At 36.8% G+C, this 9,900-nt stretch overlaps 3 long non-coding RNA genes across 4 annotated transcripts; 2 read left to right on the top strand and 1 right to left on the bottom strand.

The window, feature by feature from the left end:
* Positions 1-480: 480 nt before the first annotated feature.
* On the top strand, positions 481-2,969 carry LOC116261163 (uncharacterized). Its single transcript, XR_004174248.2, has 2 exons — positions 481-864; positions 2,118-2,969. It is a non-coding gene; the product is annotated as an uncharacterized LOC116261163 (long non-coding RNA).
* Positions 2,970-3,074: 105 nt separating this feature from the next.
* On the bottom strand, positions 3,075-5,419 carry LOC126410402 (uncharacterized). Its single transcript, XR_007574328.1, has 3 exons — positions 5,267-5,419; positions 4,108-4,651; positions 3,075-3,412 (listed from the first exon to the last, which is right to left on the bottom strand). It is a non-coding gene; the product is annotated as an uncharacterized LOC126410402 (long non-coding RNA).
* A 1,651-nt stretch (positions 5,420-7,070) lies between these two features.
* On the top strand, positions 7,071-9,443 carry LOC116261162 (uncharacterized). 2 transcript variants are annotated; one of them, XR_004174247.2, is made up of 4 exons: positions 7,071-7,273; positions 7,444-7,510; positions 7,861-7,964; positions 9,371-9,443. It is a non-coding gene; the product is annotated as an uncharacterized LOC116261162 (long non-coding RNA). The 2 variants fall into 2 exon arrangements; XR_004174246.2 differs by lacking the exon at positions 7,861-7,964.
* Positions 9,444-9,900: the final 457 nt, after the last annotated feature.

Here is a 9,900-nt window from a genome sequence, read left to right on the forward strand (position 1 = left end):
ATATTATCTTTTCTCCTGCTGTTTAACTGTTCTCCTTTTCCTAGATGGTTTTATTTGAGACGGTTCTCAATGTGACCCCTAAAGTTAATAAATGACTTCACCACAATCTACAACATTCAACCAAGGCCATATATCAACAGAGCCGATAACAACATTAGGGATTGCAATCCTGTTTGAGTGAATATATAGTTTCGTTACCAAAAGCTAAAGTTAACTAGAAAGTTCATTGATAGAATATTCCATTAATATCAGTTGGATATTTTGTTAATAAGTTTTTAAAAAATAAACAATTTTATCTAAATATTCTGTCAATGAACTTTCTAAGACCACAAAATAAAGTGTGGCTCGTTCAATATGCTGCTATATGAAGGTTGGAAAGAATGTTATAAGGCTAGCATAACTGTTGATGTGAGCTGATGGCTTATGTGCACAGGATGGTAAAATAACCACAATGTCCTTTCCTCTTTAATGCATATGTTGGACTCTGAGACTGAAGTGGATTTTTTTGATAAAAAGGGTTCGATGTTTTCTTCCTTCAGTTTTGCTTCTTCGCCTCGCGTTCCACCGGAATTCTGGAAGGCGACGAGGATCAGTCGCCGTGAACAGGCGGCTTCTCCAGCTGCGCTCCCTGTTCACAGATGATCTCCACCGGCAGCGAAATCACAGAAATGCAGAGATGAATTAAGCGGGCCGCAGTCGCCGTGAATAGGCGATAACTCGTTCCTCTGTTCCCGACGGTCTCTCTCTCTCTCTCAATTTTGGAGCCATCCTCCAGATGATAGGGCCATCGAATCGTCCCGATAGGTTTCCTAAGGTGGATATGGAGAAGGATGGCCATCGGATTTCCGGGAAACGTTTGCTGAGGTGGGTCCTTCCTCTCTTCTGTTATTCTCACCTGATTGAGTATTGAGGTTTGTAGTCATGGGAAAAGTTTTCATGGAAATTTTTTTTCGTGGGTTTATAGTCATGGAAAAGTTTTCATGGAACATTTTTTTCGTGGGTTTATAGTCATGGAAAAGTTTTGATGGAAATTTTTTTTCATGGACTTATAGTCATGGAAAAGTTTTCATGGAATTTTTTTGGTGGATTTATAGTCATGGGAAAAAGTTTACATGGAAAAAGTTTTCATGGATTTTTAGTCATGGAAAAAGTTTTCATGTTTTGATGGAAATTTTTTTTCATGGACTTATAGTCATGGGAAAAGTTTTCATGGAAATTTTTTTGGTGGATTTATAGTCATGGGAAAAAGTTTACATGAAAAAAGTTTTCATGGATTTTTAGTCATAGAAAAAGTTTTCATGGATTTTTAGTCATGGGAAAAGTTTTCATGGATTTTTAGTCATGGGAAAAGTTTTAATAAAAAGTTTTTCGTGGATCTTTAGGATGTATTTTTTTATCAAGGAAAAATTTTCGTGGATTTTTAGGATGGAATTTTTCCATGGAAAAAACTTTTTTTGGACTTTTACGGATTTTTTTATGGAAAAAAAATTTCAAGGATTTTTAGTCATGGCAAAAAATTTTCAAGGATTTTTAGTCATGGAAAAAAATTTCTTGGATTTTTAGTCATGGAAAAAAATCATGGATTTTTAGTCATGAAAAAAATTTCGTGGATTTTTAGTCATGGAAAAGATTTCGTGGATTTTTAGTCGTGGAAAAAGATTTCATAGATTAGTAGTCATGGAAAAAATTTTCTTGGATTTCTAGTCAGGGAAAAATTTTTCTTGGATTTTTTAGTCATAAAAAAAATCGTGGATTAAATAGGATAGATTTTTTTTTCATGGAAAAATCTTTTCGTGGGTCTTGTAGGATGGATTTTTTAGTCATGAAAAAAAAAATCGAGGATTTTTAGGATGGATTTTTCATGGAAGAAAGTTTTCGTGGGTCTTTTAGGATGGATTTTAGTCATGGAAAAAAGTTTTTCGTGGATTTTTAGGATGGATTTTTTTTTTTTGAAGTAAGAATCTTTACGTGATCTTTAGGATGAATTTTTGGGGAGAGTGCATCTGTTGGATTTTTGGGGAGAGTGCATCTGTTGGATTTTTGGGGAGCATGCACTTCATATTTGCAAAATGAACACATTAAAGTAATGCAGCCGCCAATTTCCATCTAAATTTCAGGGCTTAACCTGAGCACGCCTATAGGAGGAAGCAATAGCCTTCTTCCACAATACAGGAAGCAATTCCAGTGCCTTATGGAACATCTCCTGTAATTTGCAGTCTCCAAAAACACCAACAGGCAAGCCTTTAAGGTAATGCATCTTCGACTGTGTCCAGGATAGCATTACACTCCTTGGCAGCCTCTGTCAAATCACAAACAGAAGGTGAGTCTTCTATGCTTCACATTCATTGAATTCTGAAATCAACTCACCCAAAAGAAAAAAGAAAAAGGAAACATGTGAAGTTTATAAAAAACAAAAACTAAAAAAGAGAAAAAAAACATGCTCACAAGCATTCATAGGAATTGTCAACATATTTATTACCACATGAAATTTTGAAGTTAGGCAATATATAATCAATTTGTTCATTTAACTCCAATAATAGTAACGCTCTTTTACAACAGAAGTAGTTAAATATGTCATAAAAAAAGCAAGATCGAATATTCTGAAGAAGTGAACAAACACAGAATTCATCCCAATGAACTTGAGCATTTCAGAAAGTTGAAACTGTCCAGACCGTAAAAAATTACATGAAAAGAAGGAGAAAAAACATTTATTTGAAGCGTCAGTATAAAAAATGAAATAAAGATGAAAAGATATGGAAAGAGAAGCAGGCCACAAAAAAAGAAAAAAAAGCCTCCTTAGCAGTTGAAGTTGAAGTCTACCAGCACATCTCACTCTTGCTGAAATTCTAGTTCAATGACAGTCCCAACATTATTCCCTTGTTGTTATGCTGTTATTGCTGTATAAACTGTGTAATTGGATAATAGTTCCAATCCACCAAGGAAAGAGAATGTTCAAAGTTCTTAATCAAGGTCTGTCTGCCTTCAGAAAACTTGACTGCATGTTGGGTTGCAAATACGATATGGTAAAAGGAAATGATTAGTATATCTACACATCGTAAATACCATTAAACATAGTGTTACTAATCACGTGCATCATGCTGAATGATTAAGACATACAAACATAGTAAGACAGTCAAACAAATCCAGACATGTCTACTAGAAGACTAAGAACATCATTTTCAAACAGAAAGGTAATTACCCAACTAGATACTGTACCTTTTCTTAAACCAAGCTGTTCCAGTGATCTTGCTTTGGGTAAGATAGCTTCACGCAAGAGACTCACAGAATGCATAGACATTGTATTTTTTTGCACCTTCTGGCTTTTAAATCGAGCTTTTTGACGCTGGACCTTATCAGCTATAGATTTAGTCATCTTGGGTATCAAACTTTGTATATCAATCCCACGGAACACCTGGAGATGAGTAGCATAGTCACCTGTCTGGTATCACTCACATCTATACGTACACTATGCTCCTCAAAACAAAAGCAATATTTAAATGTACAAATTGCAGCAGATTGTATAATGTAAATCACATGGGAAGCAAACAGATGCGTTCATCAACTGATGCTGATACCAGACCTAGCTAGCGACAAAACCATGAAAAAGTGCAGTACCTATGTACAACACCCATGGATTCCCAGGTCACGAGAAGCACATAAGCTGGCCTGGCATGATCCATGTATAGATGATGATGGAAAATTAACCACGAACTACGAAGACAGGTCATTGGTCGACCCGACCTTGCTTTGGTCGAATTAACATCCCTCAAGTTTGTGATCAAACTTAAGGTTGATCATACTTAATGCGAATTGTTTGTACATATATGGAAGATGTAGAAAATACAGGATGATAAATCAATGTAACAGCTAAGTGGATCTGGACTGCTTGTTGGGGAGGTAAAGACATGTTTGTGCATGTGCATGTGTGTGTTGAATATGCCTTCAAGCATGCATATGACTATGTGAGTGTGTGTAGATTTTCTAACTCGCAGCTGGTTTTGTTGGTAGAGTTAAATTTGTATACAAACTCCATAAATGACATGTTCATGTTTTGGAAGAAGCCATGCATGAACAAAGCAGACTGAGCAGAGGGGCCACTGCCAGTACCTGCCAACGCACACAAATCTTCCATTCACGTGAATTTGATTCCTTCAAGAATCTGTTTTGAATTCACCCACCTTTTTCATCGCCCCCACCTGATCATGCATTAAAATTCAGCATTGGATTTGTTTATTTGGAGAATATTTCATAAAGGGGATTCAAAGTAGAGTAGAGCACCAGAGAGGGGAAGAAAGGCATCTCATAGTTCAGTGAGAGGGCTTCCTTCAGAGTAGTTTCAACATCTTCGACATGATTATCCTCAAACTTGGCATCCCAATCCAAAGTTCTGGAGGAAATGCCACCAGCCGAAAAATCTCTCGTCGCGAAGGATTCTGGTGACAGAGGAGGCTCCACCTCCTCAACTTTGAACTGCTCGCCAGAGCATGCACGCAGCATGATGCTCGTTCTGAGACTGCTTTCTATTATTGTTCACCCAAATCAACAGTTTGTGACGTTCCTTCAACCATTTCAAGAAGAGAAAGGTGCTGCTCATGTTGCCATGCACAAACGCCGTCATGCAAAAGAAGCCTCCCGTCTGGTGAAACAGATTCTGATGAAGGCATGGATAATAGGCCTTGAGTTACTTTATTTCCCAACCAAATTCAATCAAGGAAGACGGGAGCTTTTAGAATACCAAAATTGAGCAAACAAAGGAGAAAAGCCAGAACTGCCACCAAAAGTAAAATCCAGAAACTACCATCCGACAAATTCAAATTGAATATACAGGTCTAGATAAACAATCAATCAAAGTAAACACAATTTTTTTCTGAGATCAAAAGAACTAAAAGGACCATCTCCAAGCAAGCAGCTTGGGAAAAGGAACAAGATACAACAATACAGCTTCAACATGCAGCAAACAGAACGACCACAAATAGAACAGGAACAGCAGACGAAATCAAGACACATCGTGATCAACTTCTCGCATCGGTCTTCCATTAAATAGACCCAAACAGCGCAACCACCAAGACAAAATCGAAGAATCACCACAAAAACAAAGCGCCAACCGAAGCAAAACCGAGAAATCCAAGGATACATTCACATTCACGTCGGTGGCAACGATGAAACAGACGCGCCAAGTCAGAAGAAAATCGAGATTTCACGATCACTAACGCAGCGAGAGGAAACAAACAAAGGATGGCAGCAAGAACCAGGGAAAACGCCATACCACTGAAGGGTGGAATGTCGAGTCCTGGCGAATTGCTTCTTGGGGAACCTCCTCACCCTTCCTTGGTTAGTGCGATCTGCGTTCTTGATTTTCTGTTTTGAACTTTTTTAACTGTAATTCTTGGAAAACGGGATTATTGGACAAGTGGCCCCCTCAACGCTGGCTGCATGTGATAGTTTTTCTCAGAAAAGACAATTATGCCCATGGTCGTCACGGAGATCGCTCATTCTAAAAACTTTTCGTGGATATTTTAGGATGGATTTTTTTTTCGTGAATCTTTTAGGATGGATTTTTTATCAAGGAAAAATTTTTCATGGAAAAAACTTTTCATGGATCTTTTATGATGGATTTTTAGTCATGGAAAAAAAATCGTGGATTTTCAGGATGGAATTTTTTTCATGGAAAAAACTTTTCATGGATCATTTATGATGGATTTTTTCCTTATCCTAAAAAAATTTTGTGGATTTTTTTAGTCATGAAAAAAAAATCATGGATTTTTTAGTCATGGAAAAACTTTTCGTGGTTTTTTAGGATGGATTTTTTTTTCATGAGAAAAACTTTTTATGGATCTTTTAGGATGGATTTTTAGTCAAAACTTATCGTATTTTTAGGATGCATTTCTTTTTTCATGTAAAAATCTTTACGTGGATCTTTAAGGATGAAATTTTAATCTTTTATCTTTAACCATCGCGGAAAAATCTCTCGTCGCCAAAGATTCTGGTGACAGAGGGCTCCACCTCCTCAGATTTGAACCACTCGCCAGAGCATGCACAAAGATCAACAGTTTGTGACGTTCCTTCAACCATTTCAAAAAGAGAAAGGCTTGACACATAATTTCAAATTATCACATTGGCCATGATGGGCGTTTTAAGTTTTAATGATCATGTTCTTCACAAGTTTGAGTTGTTCTAAGTATTCTTCTGCTAGCATATTTAAATCTTGAGGTGGGGCCAGGGCCCATGCAGGCTCCTCCTTGGCTCCACCCTTGAGCTTTGGTGCCGTCTATGGGTCAAGCTATGAACAAGGATTGGCACAGGGATTTGGTTTTAGGTGTGTTCAAAGTTGTAGATATGGGTCAGCTTTTATATATATATATATATATATATATATATATATATATATATAAACTCCGATGTTAAATGCGTTTGTAGTCCAACCGTTAAGGTATGCCTTCCAAGCAATAGACTCAGGGGTTGGTCATCCCGCAGACAGTTATATATTTATGGGTAACCAAGCGATAAGCATGTTTGTAGGCCGTCATTGTTTAGGTGTTATTGAAAAAAAAAAACACTCACAAGAACCAAAACGAGGATCTAGTTACATGATCTTTATTCACATTAATGATCTTTATTCACATTAATTATGCTAGGCTCCTTAAAGCACTGTCGCCTAAAATTTAAAGCAAACCAATCCGTTCAAAGTTGATTCAAGCATTCATTGGAAAATTCGGCTCATCAAATTTCAAAATCAACTTTGTAAATATTGTTGATGGCTCAACATTGGTTTTCTTGATAGGACATATTAGCTAGTAGATATTGTTGCGGGTCGGTGCTTGTTACTATTTTTATTTTTTTATAAAAATTTAAATATAATTTGTTTGTAATTAATTTAATAAGATAACATGCAAAAATTAAATAAACATATGTTCAACTTTAAAAGAAAAAGCAACTATATATATATATAAGCCGAGCTGGGTCTACCACATTTTACTTTACCATCACATGAAATGCGCGAGAAACGCTGCTTTCAAATGAAATTAAATGCAAAATTCAAATGATCGGTGGAGCGGTCGGTCATCCAAGAATGGAAGTAGCCGTTTCTTGATTGCTTTTAGTTGCTGTTAATCGTGGTCGTCCCGAAGCTTCCGTTCGTCTCTTGCGTCTCCCGCGGTCCCGCGCTTTCAGCCCTCCACCACCACAACCGCTCGCTCTCCCGCCGGCGCTCTCCACCACCACCGCTGCTCGCTCTCCAGCCGGTGACCTCCACCACCACCGTCGTGCCCCGAAGGTAAATCCCCCCCTCTCTCTCTCTCTCTCTCTCTCTCTCGCCCCTGTGCGTCGGCCATGGCGAGGGAAGGAGGCTGCTCATGAGGGGGATGGGTCGGCGGACTGTGACCCTAGGCTGCGATTACTTTCTGGGATTTTTTTAACCTTCCCGACCCATTCATCCATCCGCAGTGAATGGCAATCTGCGAGCGAGGGTTTTAATCGAGGAGTCGATTCATCTCAAGCTGCATTATCTACGGTAATAGGATATCTCTCACTCAATCTCCCCCTCCGTCCATCTTTCTTTATTTCTTTCGCTTTCTCTATCTTTCTCTCCGATTAATGCGGTGCATTGCATGCACTTGCTCTGATTGCCAAAGGCTTCGGGTGTCGTTTCACAAACGAACTTCTTCTCATTCTTCTTAGTTAAGATACTGTTGTCAATTTGTTCTCCACAAAACTAGGGGCTTCGTTTGAAATCTCAAAGGTTTTCTTCTGCAGGCCTTTGGAAAACATGAGTGACTAATTAAATCGTGCAGACAAATGTCTTTACATTCCTATACATACAGAAACTAAAATATGTTAATTCTTTCTCTGTTATTTTTCCAGACTCTAAATATCGTAAGTTACCTTGAGGGTTTTCTCCCCAAAACTTCAAGATCGGTGGTTTCATGGAGTTGAAGTTTTAATTGGTTGCTAAAGGTGGATGTTAGGTAAATAAGACTTCAGTTCCATGAACTTCTTTGGTCTTGAAGGCCATACGGTTTATGGAAATTAGTTTACAAGTTAATCAGTGAACTGCTTTGTTTAATATATCTGTTTCATAAATATGCTTTGTGTATAAGTTTTACATATAATTTATGTATTTCCTTGTTGCTTTATAAATAATATGTAAGCTAATAGTCTGGTTAACTATTTTGATTGGTGTGTTATAAGAATCATGCTTTGTTCAGCTCCTTTTCCCTGTATGTTTGCTCTCTATCTTTTGGCCTGACAATATAAACATATTATCTTTATGCCTTACAATATGCGCGCATAATCTGTTTTATTGTATTTCTAATTTTGTTATATGTGATATGTTATGTATTTATGTATCTTCCTACTGTATAAGGTTATTATAATTTTTTCTACTTATTTTTGTTTGAAAATATTTCACCTCACCTCGTCAGATGTTTCAGTAGAATAATTTTTTTCCACCTACAGTCTAATTACTAAAACAATTGAAATAACTGAGCCCTTCCATTCATTAATGGCAGACATTCAGGAAAAGGGACTGAAATGTGTATGTTAATGAAAAGCATCTACAAACAGTAGTCAAACCAAAAAATAATCATACTTAGGCTTTTCTCAATTTCCATTTCCTTTTGGTCCCTTATTGTGCATCTTGCCTATAGAACCATAAGACTAGGTCGTGATCTATTTCTATATAGATTATTACATTTTATGGGATAAAATTATTGATAAATTTAACCATTAATATGATTTAGTTTCTAACATTGATTGTGTTAGCTTTATCCATTTTCTAGCTTATCATCTCACTGCATAAGATACTCTTCATGATGTCTCCTTGAAGTGGACAAAGGACTTAAACCATACAAGTAAATGGTCACTGACTCACTGCTATTGACTAGAAACTTATTCCATTAAAACGTCCAATTCAATTCAATGGAGGCCTTAGTGGGTCATGGCCAAACGCATGTTGGTTCATCAATTATGGTTTAAAACATCAAATTCTTGGCTGATGGATTGTGATCTTAAGATACAGAACAGCAAGTTTAGAAAGTAATGGTCTTTTTCTTCAATATTATAATAAACTCTCCCTTTCTATACACTTCTTTAGTTCTCATAAATTTATTTTTTATTTATGGTCACCATTCAAACTGATTTTATCTAATATTGGCTATCTTACACTACATTTATTTCACCTGTATCTATGGGATATTTCTGAATTTCTAAATACTGTTTTGTTCCAAATGGGGAAACAACACAAAGGAAATGTTGCCCTTACAATCTCTCTTTGCTACCCGAAAATATGATTTGTTCATGCGGTTTTTGTGGCTTTTTGTAATGCCCTTCTTTTAATAGGATCAATTCTTTTGGACTAACCTCATGAATGCAGGTTGCTTGAGGAACAAGCTTTCTTGTACGTTTGGAGGCTCTGAATCAAACATTATTTTACACAGTGGGGACAACAGAGGTACAGCTGCTTGCGCCTCTAGCATGCTATTTTTACGCTTTAGGCTGGTGATATTCTCTGTTCTCATTGGTAGCTGATATTCAGGTTTTATGCCTTCACTTGTTTGCAAAATTTTTTGTGTCTTGAAGTTTAATCTCCTTTTCCAGGTTAGAGGATTTATTTTGCTTTAATAAGTACAATTATGTAGATATTAGCAGTTTGCAGATAACCATAACATGGCATGGTAGCAGTTACAACTTTCTTTTGCCTTTTAAATCAAGTAAAAGGTTGGTAACCTGTGAAGTTATGCTGCTATAGCTGCTTTCAATCTGAAAATGCTTTCAGTCTTTTTTGTAGTTATATGAAAGTGTTATTGATTGCAGGTTAATTTTTAAATTTTTCTCCTTGAGTGTATGTTATTGTTGGTTGCCCATGTATATTAAGCTTCTGTTGTTTCATGAGCCGTTTAGGGT

The sequence above is a fragment of the Nymphaea colorata genome, chromosome 9 (assembly GCF_008831285.2).
Source record: "Nymphaea colorata isolate Beijing-Zhang1983 chromosome 9, ASM883128v2, whole genome shotgun sequence".
NCBI lineage: Eukaryota > Viridiplantae > Streptophyta > Magnoliopsida > Nymphaeales > Nymphaeaceae > Nymphaea > Nymphaea colorata.